Source organism: Podarcis cretensis (assembly GCF_951804945.1).
Source record: "Podarcis cretensis genome assembly, chromosome: 4".
Lineage (NCBI taxonomy): Eukaryota > Metazoa > Chordata > Lepidosauria > Squamata > Lacertidae > Podarcis > Podarcis cretensis.
Window position 1 is genome coordinate 15,873,729 of NC_137173.1, and position 16,113 is coordinate 15,889,841.

Here is a 16,113-nt window from a genome sequence, read left to right on the forward strand (position 1 = left end):
ATTGAGGTCCATATTTTCATAGAATCATAGAACTGTAGAGTTGGAAGGTTGTCCCAAGGGTGATCTAGTTCATGTGTTTTGCTTCTCATGTTTTCTGGAAAATGTGGATTAGCTAGGTTCGCCTTTAAACGTGAACTGAGTCAAATGTCTCCTCCATCCCTAACTACTGCCTAGGTTTTTCTCCTGGAGGTCTCTGTTCCTTTGCAAACAAAAAAACCCCTGCAACTCCCCTCCTTTACTCAAGTTTAGCTCAGGCACATCTAGCCTCCAGAAGATTATGCAGTACCAGGGAGGTGGTTTTACAGTTCAAAAAGCGCCATGCTGCCTTATTCAAGTATGTGATGGGTGGAAGGTCTGTGCATGCGAGCTAACTTGTAACATCTTCCTATAAAAGCACATCCCTGCAAAATCATCCACCTCTCCCCCTAGGAGCTTCAGTGACGCTCCACATAAAAGGAGGCTTTCTTTTGAAAAGCAAAGGGCTTACAAATGAGCCCTGACTGCAAAGCCCTCCTCTCCAGAGGGTGAAAATTGCCAAAGCTCCGCCCCCTCAGGAACTGCAGTCATTTTCTCATCCCCTTCTTGATCGGAGGATAATTACATACCTGTCACCCCACCTACTGAATTTAGAAGTTGCGGATTTCCACTACCGCCGCCACCCCAAGCAACCTAGCATTTTAGTTCTCTTCCAATTGTTAAATAGTGCTGACTGGTACTTTTTAATTAAGATCTGACAGCTGGAATTTGCATTCAAAAAGGCAGCAGAAGGCCCCGGTATTAGGCTGTCTGTTATCTTCCTCCCTGCGCTCACATTCCATATATTCGACAAGCCTTGTTTTCCAACACACTTTTCGACAGCATCTGAAGACTATGCCAGCTTACTTCTCCAAGACCATTTTAAAATCAGCATATATATATAATGACTTGGTGTTCAGTTAACGGGGACAATTCAGCATGCTGAAAAAAATCCAGATTATAATATATATATAGTTCTCGTCTACTTAATTCCTACCTGCCTGATTCCCGGGGGGCAGGGGAAGTACTTGCTACCAACTGAATTGACTGTTTGACACAACTCTGCTATGTACCCGTATATTGGGCTAGTATGATTAAGGCCTCTTGGTTGTTGAAGTTTATGTCTGCCATGTTTACCTGCAGAAGCAAGGTGCTGGCAGATTATTTAGGTGGAAATTGGGTTTCTCTTGGCTGTGAACACCAGAATTTTAAAAACCAGCTGGGTCACTGAGAGCATGAAGTGCATACCAGGTTTAGTATGGCTACAGTCACACCAAACATTTAGAGCACTATTATACCACTTTCAAAGGGACGTGGGTGGCGCTGTGGTCTAAACCACTAAGTCTCTTGGGCTTACTGATCAGAAGGTCAGTGGTGTGAATCCCCGCGATGGGGTGAGCTCCTGTTCCTCAGTCCCGGCTCCTATCAACCTAGCAGTATGAAAGCATGCCAAAAAAGTGCAAGTAGATAAATAGGTACCACTCCAACTGGAAGGTAAACGGCGTTTCCGTGCGCTGCTCTGTTCGCCAGAAGTGGCTTAGTCATGCTGGCCACATGACCCGGAAAAACTGTCTGCAGACGAATGCCAGCTCCCTCGGCCTGTAAAGCAAGATGAGCACCGCAACCCCAGAGTCTTCTGCGACTGGACTTAACTGTCAGGGGGCCTTTACTTTTACCTTTAATACCACTTTGAACAGTCATGACTTTCCCCAAAGCATCCTGGGAAGTGTCGTTTGTTAAGTGTGCTGTTAAGAGACCTGCATTTCTTGCCCCCACCCACAAGAAATGGTGATTGCCAGTGGTCTGAGTCTCCTGTTCTCCTAATGTGACGAATTGTCTGAAGAAAGACAGGATGAACCAAAGAATGAACCAACATTGTTTTAGATTTGGTGCAGCATCCAATGAAGGATTTCAGTACAGGGACTTCACACTGTGCAATGGAACTTCCAATCCCTCCCTCGCTCCCCACCCCACCCCAAATTAGCTCTCATGGCAGATTGTGGGGGGAGACGGAAAGGAGAGGGGGGCCAGTTCCACTGCTGAGCCAGAAGTCCTTGACCTATTCAAACTATTTTGCTGGATGCTGCCCTCAGGTTTGCTTTTTTCAAAGCAGTGCATACAGACTGCAACCCTGACCATGTCTTCTCAGAAGTAAGTGCCACTGAATTCAAGTTATTTGGGGCCAGGAGTTCAGCTTAGTTGGTTTCCAGTTGCATTCCCCAAACTGCTTTGATAGGGTAAGCAGGGGTGGGCTCCCTGCTCCTTACTTAGGGACCCCCTTAACTGTTTTGGAGAGTGTTTCTTGAAGGCCCAGCTCTGGGGCTAACATGCCTGCCCCCTAGCCAGATTGGCAAGTATTGCTCCATGCCATCATTTGTGTAAACTGCTTAAAGATTTGTGATGATTAACTGGTTTATGAGTCCTCTTAAGTAAAGTAAAGTAAAGTAAATATCAATAAATATGAGAAAACAGTAGGCCTGAGCTTCCCTTCCACAACTGGCCCAAGTTGGAGTGAAGGCCCAGTGAGGAGAGGTGGCAGTGTATGTGAATTTTCATTTAGTGAAAAGGCACATAAGAGGCAACATGATAGACATTTATAAAATTATTCATGGAGATAGTAGATAGAGAAGGGGAGGGGGAATTATCCTTCTCTCATAACACCAGAGTTTGTGGACATCCGGTGAAGCTGAGTGTTGGAAGATTGAGGACAAATAAAAGTTAGTTCTTGCAGTTCATAGTTAAACCAAGGAACTCACTCCAAGAAGAAGAAGAAGAGGAGGAGGAGGAGGAGGAGTTTGGATTTGATATCCCACTTTATCACTACCCAAAGGAGTCTCAAAGCAGCTAACATTCTCTTTTCCCTTCCTCCCCCACAACAAACACTCTGTGAGGTGAGTGGGGCTGAGAGACTTCAGAGAAGTGTGACTAGCCCAAGTTCACCCAGCAGCTGCATGTGGAGGAGCAGGGAAGCGAACCCGGTTCACCAGATTACGAGTCCACCGCTCTTAACCACTACACCACACAGAGGCAGTGATAGCTTTAAAAGAGGTAGCACAAATTCATGTAGGAGAAAGCTGTTGATGGCTACAAGCTGTTGGGAGGCAGCAATGCTTGTGAGGGAAATCACAAAAGGCGAAAGTGCTCTTATACTTGGGTCCTGCTTGTGGGTTTCTAACAGGTATCTGATTGTGATAGCAGGATGTTGGACTAGATGGGCTGTAGGCCTGATCCTCTTATGGTATATGGGATTTTCGGAAAAGGAGGCTGCAGAATCTGAAGCCCTCATAGAATAAAAGAAAGGACACCCACAATCACTGCTTGAGTACCTTGAATGTAAGGCAAACATCCCAAAAAACCTATACCCTACCCATGGGCTTTTCACTAAAACCTCCTCTCTCTTTTGACAATTTCCTCATTAATTGACAGAGAATGATTTCTTTAAAAAAAAATAATGGGAGAAAATATCAGCACAGCAGTCACTGAAAGGTAAAGGCTGGAGGATGCAAATTTGCAGTTCGGGGTAGAAAAAATGCCTCTAACTTTTGATAAAGACTGAAACACCGGAAGCGTTGCCTGAGATCTTGTGCTTAGCACAAAACTCACAAACTGCAGGGTTTGGGTTGATTGCTGACCTGAGAAGCCTGAAGAGCACTTGGGAAGCACACGGCAAATGAGTTTGGGGGAAAGAGCTACGTAAATTCCCACAGGACTTCAAAACAACCCGGGAGCCAAATTGCGCAGATTGAAAAGATACTGCCAAAAAGCGGGGGGCGGGGGGGGGAGAGAGAGAGAATAAAAATGCTTAGGTCCAGATTGCTGAAGTCAAAATGACTTTCATTGATTTTGCCTGGATGGAAAAGAGAGCAGCAGGGGACCGCGTCCAGCTATTCAGAATTATAAAGGCGATCAGCGAGGACCCATCTCTGCCCCTTCTTTTTAACTCTGCCTGGAACACCGGAACAACAGGACACTCAATTAAAGGAAAGGGCAGCCAATTTAGAACAAATGCCATCTTATGCAGCCTGGAGTCAACCTCAGGAATTTACTTCTACAGGACATCATTAAGTCAAATATTGTGGGCAGGGTATCTCCCCCCCCCCCCCAAAAAAAAGAAGGTTGGGAAATTTTAGAGCTATTAGAAATGCAGTCTGTGTTTACTGACCAAAAATATTATTAGTAAATAACGGGCACCAGAACAATAGTATCATCATCAACAACAACAACAATGCCCTTTTTAATTAAAAGGAAAGTAAGTAAGTAAGTAAGTGGACGCGGGTGGCGCTGTGGGTTAAACCACAGAGCCTAGGACTTGGCGATCAGAAGGTCGGCGGTTCGAATCCCCACAACGGGGTGAGCTCCCGTTGCTCGGTCCCTGCTCCTGCCAACCTAGCAGTTCGAAAGTACATCAAAGTGCAAGTAGATAAATAGGTACCGCTCCAGCAGGAAGGTAAATGGCATTTCTGTGCACTGTTCTGGTTCGCCAGAAGCGGCTTAGTCATGCTGGCCACATTACCTGGAAACAGTATGCCAGCTCCCTCGGCCAGTAGAGCGAGATGAGCGCCGCAACCCCAGAGTCAGCCACGACTGGACCTAATGGTCAGGGGTCCCTTTACCTTTACCTGCTTTACCTGTAAGTAAGTAAGTAAGTAAGTAAAATGGCATGATAGAGGTGTATAAATTTATACACAGTGTGGAGAAAGTGGATAGAGAAATGTTTTTCTCTGTCTCTCGAAATATTAGAACTTGGGGATAGCCAAAGAACATAGGAAAATTCGGGACAGAGAGAATAAAGTGTTTATTCAACAAGTGGTGGTTAGTTAATCTATAAGATTGAATGCTTTAAGAGGTTGTGGTGGCCATCAACTTGGATGGCTTTAAAAGAGGATTAGACAAATTAATGGAGGGTGAGGCTACAAGCCATGACAACTACAATATCTTCTGGCTCCATTGATGAAGGCAGTATACCTCTGAATACTAGCTGCTGGAAACTGCAGAAGGAGTGGGTGCTGTTGCTCTCAGATCCTCCTTGCTAATTTCCGAAGGGGAACTGGTTGGCCACTGTGAGAACAGAGTGCTGGACTAGATGGCCATTGGCCATTGGCTCTTCTCATGTTCTTACCCACTCGCTGGATCATCACCTTGTCTTAATAATATCCCAGGCTGCAGGTTGTTGGTCAGATTTCTGGAACAGATCTTGGATGCCCCTTTCTACTGTGAACAACGATGTTCACAAATCACTGACAGATAACACAAACAATCATTGCATCGTTCGGCATCTGTGTTGAGGATGTCAAACTCCAATGGGATGAAGGATCAAATTCCCCACCTGCCTCTGCCTGGATGCAGAAAAAATGTAAATTCTGTCTGAATCCAACACAAAACCATCAATTCCATCTCAACGGAATGCTAAAATTGGAAAACATAATGACTGTTCCTGCTGCTCCAGCAAAGCTATCTGTCAGTCTTCCAGTGCTAACACCGCGGTGTAGGTGTATGTATCAGGCTGGTTGTTCAAAACCTTTTTAATATGGGTCCCACCGACAATTACCCTGGGTAAACAAGAGATGGGGAGTTTATTTCAGGAGTGATGAGAATGAAGCCACAGTAAACAAAGGCAGCCACATATCCTACCTAAAAGAGGACAGTGCTCTTGTGCTAGGACTACAGCTCCACTCATCTCTAACCATTGACCATCATCCTGAAGACAAGGAAGCATAAGAAGGGAGAGGAACTTTGCCCACCAATAGCTAGTACTTGGACAGCAGACTGAGCAGGCATGCAGGTCACCTCCATGGTGATAGGTATTGCATTTGTATTTCAATTTAAATTATAGCAATTATTTCTCAATTTGCATATATGCATGTAATTAAGCACATGCAAATGTTATGCAAAGCTGTGACCTCCTTTGTCCTCTTTTAAAATATGCACTTCGTCTTTTCTTGGGCAATGCATAAGTAAAGTAAACTGACATCTGAGGTGAACACAAATTGAACTAGTAATCTCTTAAAACACGTTCTCACAAAACTAATCCCCCCTGTGCTCTCCCAACTGCCAAAAGGATCTATCGCTCACTCATTCTATCTTCCCTTCAGTTCCCTCCTTACCTTAACATTTCATACCCCAAGCAATCTCCTCTCTCCCTCCCATCCAAACACAGCACCTGAAAACATGGTTAATTACTATCTAGAAGTAGATATAGCAGGTATTATGCCCATGAATAGTTTATTCTTTCTAACTTCCAATATGCCATAAGCAAGCATTTCCGCTTCCTCCAAAAGCCAGCAATGAGAAAAGAGGTTGGGATTTGCTGTAACTTTTTGGAAGTTAATGGAAAGCTGCCCTTTTCCATACAAAGTGCCAGGAAGTACCTTATACACCTATCTTGTGTCAACTGCTCTCTGTCTTCTTGCAAGAAAACTCTGTGCTTTGAGGGTGTTGTCAAAAATCTCCTTAGCACCCCCAGTCAGCTGATCTCAAGGTCTATTTCCTCTATTCACTAGATGTTATCAAGACCTAAAGCCATTCAGTCAGAATCTTTGGTGTGAAGATGCTGGTTTTTGGACTACAGTACTTGTTCTTGTTCCTAGACTGATGCTTTGAATATTGACCTTTGCCTATCTTAGATCATGCACAAGCTTTTGAGACAACTGGATTGATAGCCAACATCTTCACACTCATACACACCCTTTCTTCCAGACTTGAGGACAGGAGGACATTGGCTTTCTCAACAAAAATGGTCCAAAGGTTTGTATAAAGCAGGGATGGGGAACATGTGACTCTCCATACGTTGTTGGACTACACCTCACATCATTGTTGACCATTGCTGATGGGAGATGGTTGGAGTTGGAGTCTAACAACATACAGAGGACCACAGGTTCCCCATCTCTGATGCAAACTGTTACAGCAAGAGCCACTGATCATACTGAGGAGCTCAAAAGAGCTCCATCAGTATGTTCCTCAAGCCTTCTGTTTGATGTTGCAGATCTCAAGCAACCCATGACTTCATCCCATGTATCACATTATTCAACAGCTTCCACTTCTTTCTAGTCCAGCTACGTCCCCCACACCACCTTCATCTCCATTGCCCTGCTTTCCCCCTGTCAATTGCAAACAGACATTTTCTAATATTAGAATTTAGGGTCAACCAATGCAGTAGACCTGCAGTAGACTAAGGCCACAGTCCTTCTTCTCACATGTTGTGTTGATGCCTACTGACTTATATCACATGAATGGCCACATTCTGGAGAGTAAGTTCATCAATGATGATTAGTGCCAGGATAGTGAAATGGAACCTACAGTTTCAGAGTCCAGACACAACGTATCTCTAAATTTTAACTGCTGGGTGAGGGGACCTGCCTTTCTTGTTCCCTTTCTAGATGCTTCCCACTGGCCACACTTAGAAACATACATGATAGAGTAGATGTATTTTAGATTCATTGCTTTGGGGCTCCTACCTTTTATGTCTCATAGGAAAGCTTTATTTAGCCCAACCACAGTAAAGAGATGCTCAGATCTAAATTGGAGGCACATGGTGCACAAATACAGGAAGAGGCATTGAAACAAAAACAAAAAAACCATGATACCAATGAGACTAAGGCAAGCCTTTTATCTTCCACAATACCTGTCCAACGAGTGTGATAAATGCATGTTCTATTGTATAAATATGTCAGTCAATGCCTCACCCACATGTTATAAAGACTAAAAAGGATGGGGATGGTGTTAGTAGCGTCGTTACATTTTCCCAACAAGTCAACCACCAAAAAGAGACGTCCTCTAAAATACCCAGTGGCCTTTACCATTCTCCTCCGCATATAATAGCTAGAAAAAGTTGGGAGCCTTGCTGTTGAATACAAGACTGCTAAAAACTTGAGGGTTACAATCAAGGCCTGGTCTACACAAACAGTGGGTTTGTTTATTTATTGACTGCACTTAAACAAAGATATAGCAAGGTATACACGGGAACACAGCCTCTCAGTAAGCTCAACAGAGGTATTGATAAAAGCATCAGTAGAAATACTGGTTGATGAAAGAAGTTCGCATTTCAAAGGCTTGTCTGAATAACAGTTTTCAGGAGACTTCTAAGGGAAGATAGGGATGATTCCCAAGGAGCTGGCAGGGAGGTATGATAGCCATCTTCAAAGGGGCTGCCACATGGAAGATGTAGCAAGCTTGTTTTCTGCTGTTCCCGAGGGCAGGACCCAAACCACTGGATTCAAATTACAGTGGTACCTTGGTTTAAGAACAGCCCTGTTTACGAACAATTCGGTTTACAAACTCCGCAAAACCAGAAGTAGTGCTTGCGAAATTTACCTTGGTCTAAGAGCGGAATCTGGACGGTGGAAGGGCACTGGCGGTGGGACGCCTCATTAGGGAAAGCATGCCTTCGTTTAAGAATGGTTTCGGTTTAAGAACGGACTTCCGGAATGGATTAAGTTCATAAACCGAGGTACCAATGTACAGTGGTACCTCTGGTTGTGAATAGGATCCGTTCTGGAGCCCTGTTCACAACCTGAAAGGAGCACAACCCGTATCTGCGTGTCTGCGCATGCACGGGTCGAGATTCGCCGATTCTGCACATGCGCATGATGTCATTTTGTGCATCTGCGCATGCGCGAGCAGCGAAACCCAGAAGTGACCCTTTCCGGTACTTACGGGTCGCCACAGGACACAACCTGAAAATGCGCATCCTGAAGCAAATATAACATGAGGTATGACTGTACAAGAAACAAGACTCCAGTTAAACATTAGGAAGACCTTTCTGATGATAAGAGCTATTCAACAGTGTAATGAACTGTCTGGGGTCAATTCACCTACATTGGAGGACTTTAAACAGAGGTTGGATGACCATCTGTCAGAGATTCTTTAGCTGTGCTTCCTGCATTGCAGGCAGCTGGACTACAACTCTATGATTCCATTGGGCAGGACCAGACCTCTGGAACACAGGGAATCACCAGACATACCCCTTCAGAAGATCTTGGTGAGATATATATGAGAATTCTAATGCTAATGCTAATGCTAACAGATGAGATTAAGGATGTTCATTGAACTCTAATGGCAACTATCAAATATACTCAAACATTAGCAGATACTAAACACTACCATATGTCATCTATCAAATATGCTCAAATACTAATTAACATTGCATGTCAGCTATCAAGTACTGTCAAATACAGCTATCAAAGGTTGAAGTGTACCTTAGTCAAATACAATTATCTAACATTCAGGGAATGCTAAAAGAATATCTGGAGAATGTTCACCATCAAAATTTGCAGGGGAGAAATTTCAGATTTTTTGTGTGGGGTGTGTGTGTGAAGCAAATTTAGCTCTACTCAAAAAATATGAATATGTTGATACGTCAGTTTTTCTTTTAAAAAATGGAAAGAATTTGGGTTGTTTTCTGAGCCAATCTGAGGCTCAGAAAACAACCCCATTCACAGCAGCCCTCTCCATCTCCCACAACTCACATAGTGGAGGTAGAACACAGCCATTGATAGCTTTATCCTCTATAGAAGCAATTGGGCTCAATCTGAGCCAACAATGCTACACCAGAGTTCATGCACCACCACAAAATCCAGAGCAACAGAACAGCATGCCATCTTTAAATGTGGATGGATGGCCAAGATAGAGGTGACTGTGACCTTGGGCCTCTCGGATTTCACCAGAGAACTTGTTCACTCACATCTAATCTCAACAACACCTGCACGAAATCACTCCATGCTGATTTGCTGTAATCACATATGACTTCAAGAACCCTCAAAATGTCTCGTTTTTCAATACGTTAAGTGGGTGGGAAGGATTGGCTTCAAATATCTGCTCTGAAATAACAAGCGCAAACAGCTGTCCATAGAAAACCACGCTCAGTGCCTTCTGTGGTACCTCAGTGTGTGAGTATTTTTACAAAGAGGACAGCAAGAGCACCTGGTGCATACCTCTTGTGAGGAATTTGTTTTTATTCTCTTTTATTGTATCAGTTTCTAGCCACACTTGAAACAGTACAACATGATGCCACATCAAAATAATAATAATAATAAATAATAATAATAATAATAATAATAATAATAATAATAATAATAATAATAATGTGTGTGTCCAGATTCTACCTGACTGCCTAAATCTGTAGACTTTTCTATTATTACTCCAGTAATTATCACACTTTGCAGCAATTCTTGTCTTTAGAAATCTTCTTCTAAGAACAGAAAGGTTGTTCAAAGTCTGCAAAAAGGAGAGAAATGCTTCACTTTGGGGGCTTTCAAATGTCAAAGAGCCTGTCAAGATTTCTGACAAGACGTCTTTGTCCACACTTGTTGATGACTCCACATGTACAGCAGAACAGAGAATGAAATTCACCACTTCCCTCTTGACCAAGGCTGGATCTAGACACATCAAAGAAGCGTTTCAGTTAAATGCATTGTAAACTTTGTATGAGAAATCGGGTTGGCAAAACAGAACTCCACAGCATCATCTGGTGTCACAATATTATAATGCATACACAACACACATAAAGCGCTTTTGCTTTGCCAGTGTAGCTGAGTCCCCAAAACCACAATGGACTTTATTTATTTATTTTGCTTTCTCTGGAAAACTTGTCTCTACTCAATGACTCAGTCTGCCCTTAGCCATGAAACCTCATGGCTATCCATTCTTCTGAATTTCATAATTATGTTTAAGTCCTCCCAGTGGTGGAGCAATAAAACTGCTAGCTCATTTGCAATGCTAAGCAGGGTGCAATATGTTTTCAAATTGGATGGGGGACCGCATGTTGAGATTCCTGCATTACAGGGGTTGGACTAGATGACCCCTTCCAACTCTACAATTCTATTATTGTAAGTGAGGTAAATTATATTATGCATAAGTGAATTCCAGAAGCACGTTATAAACTGTGAGGAAAAACTCATTCTGTAACCTTGTCCTATAAAAATCTCACTGTTTTAGAATTATAAACCACCTCTTGGTTTTTTGCCAAGCTTTCTCTAACTTCCTTGTAAGTAGCAATTTATGGGAATTGGGGTCTAGAGGAGACTCTTGAGAGTCCCATGGACTGCAAGAAGATCAAACCTATCCATTCTGAAGGAAATCAGCTCTGAGTGCTCACTGGAAGGACAGATCCTGAAGCTGAGGCTCCAGTACTTTGACCACCTCATAAGAAGAGAAGACTCCCAGGAAAAGACCCTGATGTTGGGAAAGATGGAGGGCACAAGGAGAAGGGGATGACAGAGGAAGAGATGGTTAGACAGTGTTCATGAAGATATAAACATGAGTTTGACCAAACTGCGGGAGGCAGTGGAAGACAGGAGTGCCTGGTGTGCTCTGGTCCATGGGGTCACGAAGAGTCGGACACGACTAAACGACTAAACAACAACAAATGACTCTCAGTGCCCTCAGCACACCACAGTTCCCACAAGTCTTTGGGGCAAGCCATGACTATTTGAAACTGAATGATACTGTTTAAATGTACAGTGCAGATGGGGGCTCCTTGCTAATCAAATTCTGTGTAGATCAGTGGTGGGGAACCTCAAATCTGTGACTCAAATGTGGCCATCCAGACTTCTCTTTATGACCCTTGGGGAAATTCCTCAAGTGTCACCACTTTCCTCAGACCACACCCTTAAATGGCTTCACTCCACACCTTCCTTTAATGTGTCACCTCAGCTTGCCCAAACGGAGGACAGAAATGTTAAGGATTGCAGTTAATGGGTTAATTCTCCAGGAGTCAGCAGAGAAGACTCATTCTTCACAATGCACCTGCAGGCATCTTGTGACTCTCTTACTGGGAAGTTTTGGCAAGCAACTTTGTGCACAAAAGGGCTCAGGTTACAGCATACTGTTTGGCTTGTGGTAGGAGATCACAGGAATTGTTGAAGGCTGTCTATTAGAACTGTGGGTTTGAGTGGAGACTTTTTGAAGAGATCATCTGAGGAAGAAGTTGGAAAATCGCTACACTTTAGGTCTCTGAGAACCTCTATCAGTTGCAGGACTTTGTAAGCAATGGAACTCAGGACTTGGCTATAGACTTGAACACAGCAAGGACTTTGAAGCAAAGAGCCCTCTCTGGGCTCAGAGAGAGAAGACTACTTTTAACATTTGTAAATGGTACGTGCATGTATAACGGTGTACGTTGGTGTTGGTTGAATAAAGACATCTCTGCTAAATGGCTGTGGTGAGCTTAACTGCGCTGCTGCAATGCGTGCACCCAGAAACCCCAACAAGAGAGGGATGTGTGTGAGTAGGTTAAGAAACTAGCCAATGGTACAAGGCTAACATTCATATTCATTCCACCACCCACTTTTGCATCTGGCCCCACCCACCAATGCATAAGATTATCCATGCAGGAATGGGAACAAGGTTCCATAGCCTGGAGCAAGAAAGACACATCTTGTTGTTGTTTAGTTGTTTAGTCGTGTCCGACTCTTCGTGACCCCATGGACCAGAGCACACCAGGCCCTCCTTTCTTTCACTGCCTCCCGCAGTTTGGTCAAACTCATGTTTGTATCTTCAAGAACACTGTCCAACCATCTTGTCCTCTGTCGTCCCCTTCTCCTTGTGCCCTCCATCTTTCCCAGCATCAGGGTCTTTCCAGGGAGTCTTCTCTTCACATGAGGTGGCCAAAGTACTGGAGCCTCAGCTTCAGGATCTGTCCTTCCAGTGAGCACTCAGGGCTGATTTCCTTAAGAATGGATAGATGCCCTTCATGGATCACTGCCTTGCCATGGTGAAGGGGCTTGAATAACTCAGAGAAGCTATGAACTATGCTGTGCAGGGCCACCCAAGATGGACAGGTCATAGTGGAGAGTTTTGACCAAACATGATCCACCTGGAGCAGGAACTGGCAAGCCACTCCAGTATCCTTGTCAAGAAAACTCCATGGACAAAGAAGGACACATACTCTGATTCAATATGTGAAGGTCAGTTCATCTTTTTGTGCTCCTAGTAGATATAGGACAGATTGTGAATGTATTTTGTTCCTTCTGCAACTCAAATAGGTACAGTTTTGTTTGTTATTATTTTTCAAAAGGAAGTGTCCATTGGGGCATAGCTTGCAACAAAAGGAATGATATAACCTGAAGCAATAGATGTGTTGTAACAAATCTTTCCAAATGCCAACACTACCAAGGGATGCCCCTTTCATTTTTACTTAAACAAATCCATCCGTCAGTGACATGAAAAGAGCAAATAATGGCCGATGCGGAGCAAATGCATTAGACAAACTCACTCTCACAACCTCCCTGCCTAAGTACCTTTGGAAGTCCAGGGGGACTGTTTCGCAGATGGCAAATTGTCTGACATGGATGCAAACTGACAAGGGTTTGCAACCTTCAATTATTACACAGAATCATTCTCAATTTAATGTAGGGACTGCAGACCCAGGAACTTCGCTTTAGATTATTATTCATTAGAGGGCTACTTGTCAGCTTCGGGGCAGGAAATACTGGCAAGATTACAAAACGCCCTTTAACAACTGCTGGTTTGAAGATTAGGAGACAAGAAAACCAGGAGCTCAGGTGCCCTTGCTTTTTCAGGTGAAGGGGTTAATCGGCCCCTGAATCCATTCATGCAAAAACAAAAAGGCTACCCAGAGTGCTCTTTCATCTCTGTATTTTGGATCTCATCTGTAGACTGGGAATTTTGAATCTGATTTTAAGGAGAATGCACAGAGACCAATAAGGTTCCATGTCACCTTTGGTGTAGATCAGATTTAGGTCCCTTGTTGTGCTGTGTAAAGCTAGGCATGCCCAGAGACCTCAGGCATAGGAAACAAAAAATTCAGTACCCACGATGCTGTGAAACACTGGTGAGTCATGCATCCTTTTTCCAGGGTTCTGAATTATTGGTTAAGAAAGAGGTTATGCATCACCCTCATGGGAAAATGTATATAAACCTGGCGTTGCAGCCCTTTGGTGATGTCATCTGAACCGATAAGGCTCAGCTGAACCATTTTGGTCCAGAAAATTGGAATGAGAGAGGCCAGGTTTTAGGAAGCAGGAAAAATAGGGGAGTGGCCCCCATCTCACCATTCCTCAGACTGGGAAGGCAGAGGTCATTCAGTCTGTTAATGCTTCTGTTACTGTGCAAACTTTCTTTCACTTGGGTGCATTTAAAATGTTCTACAGTGGAATAAGGAATTAAAAACTGTATAGATTGGGCTGGAACAATAATCATTCAGTCTACAGGAAACCAGGCAGAAAAACAGATCATAAGCATCATAAGGCTCATTCAGAACCATCCACTTAAGCTATCTACTAACTGTTGGTTGGGCAGGCATGGGCGCCCTAAGACTCATATAGGTGTCATTGGTAGTAAGGTCTAAAACAACCATTTGGAATGCATTCTGCTTCTGATACCACTGTAGAGCTTAAATAAGGCCTACATATGAAATATGGAGGGGGGAAATCATGCTCATAGGCCAGTTTCACATAGCAGTTTTCCCATAAAAGGGACTCAGAACTGATCATATTATTTGATCTATGCATGTTGCATTGGGTGTGTTCAGGCCCTGTTGGAATATTATTCCAACTCCCTCACACAGCTACAATTTCCAGAGTTTCCTGTGAAGACGGACTGATCATTAAAGTATTCTGGAGGCTGCATCTCTGTGAAGAGGGGGTCTCCTAGCAGCTCTCAGCACTCTTAAACTACAGCTCCCAGAATTCTTTGCGGCAGCCATGACTGTGTTAAGTGGTATAATACAGTCATACCTCGGGTTAAAATGTGATAAACAAAATAAAAGTAGAAGAAGAACTGATAGAAGACCCAAAAAGGATACAAAAAAACTTTCTTAAATTTTACAAGGAATTATACAAAAAAGGAGAAGAAGACCCAACTCAAATAGATAGGTATCTGGAGAACTGTAAAGGAAAGGCCATAACGGAAGAAGAAAAATCTCAATTAAACAGACCTATAAGGATAGAGGAGATCCAGAATGCGATTAAAAAAATGAGATCACGTTCGCAACCTGAGCGTCCACTGTACTACTTTAAATGTATGCATGGTGTGAATGTGACCATCTTTTGCCCTTGCTCTTACTACTACTCCCGAATTTATGCAGGAGAGTCATCAGAGCCATATCATCCAATCCGGAGAGCCGGTGTGGAGTAGTGGTTAAGAGCGGTAGACTCGTAATCTGGTGAACCGGGTTCGCTTCCCTGCTCCTCCACATGCAGCTGCTGGGTGACCTTGGGCTAGTCACACTTCTCTGAAGTCTCTCAGCCTCACTCACCTCACAGAGTGTTTGTTGTGGGGAGATTGTTAGCCGCTTTGAGGCTCCTTAGGGTAGTGATAAAGCAGGATATCAAATCCAAACTCTTCTTCTTCTTCTTCATTTAAGAGTGTGCATGACAGATACAGATTTCTGGAAGCAGTGCTCCTTTCCATGGGCAATCCTAGGTGCATGTATTGAAGCACTGGTGGAGGAAGAGGCATGCGGGAGGAGCGCACCACTCCCGGCAATGCGATCCCAGCGGGGTGCCATTGTGGCTGTCGTCCCCCTGCGCTGGGTGCCACGCCCCTACAGGTGGCGCACCACACCCCCGGGAATGCACGCCAGCCCCGCCCCCACCTGCTCTCCACCCCCACCCCCACCCCGGTGCCAGAGCATGAAGCTCCGCCACTGTATTGAAGATCTGCAAACAAAAGGCAACTCAACACTTCATAGTTTTGCAGGAAACTTTTGGAGAGCCTTATTTTCTTTGTTGGAGGATCAGGGTGGGTGTGATTTGATTCAGCACCTCACAACAGGTGTGCAACGTTAGCCAGAGTTTTGTGCATCCAATCAAAATTAGCCTGGAGAAATTGGGCTGTGATTGAGCTATCTTTGTGCGATGAATTAAAACTGTGCTGGTTGCAGCTAGCATCCTTTTTTTTTTTTTTGCCATTTGAGTTTAATCTCAGGGCTTCACAAAAGGAATATTCCTGACTGCTAGCAGAGAAACAACAAAACTAACAGCAGGCTTTTCTAAATAGATGGCACTTGCAGGCAGCCAAGCTGCCTCCAGGGACGCAGGAATGTGCCTCCGAACAAAGGCCAGGATAAATCTCAAGACCAACTGCAGGGAAGAGCGAAGTATTCAAAGGCAAATGGCATTGAAGTAGGTCATTATCCCT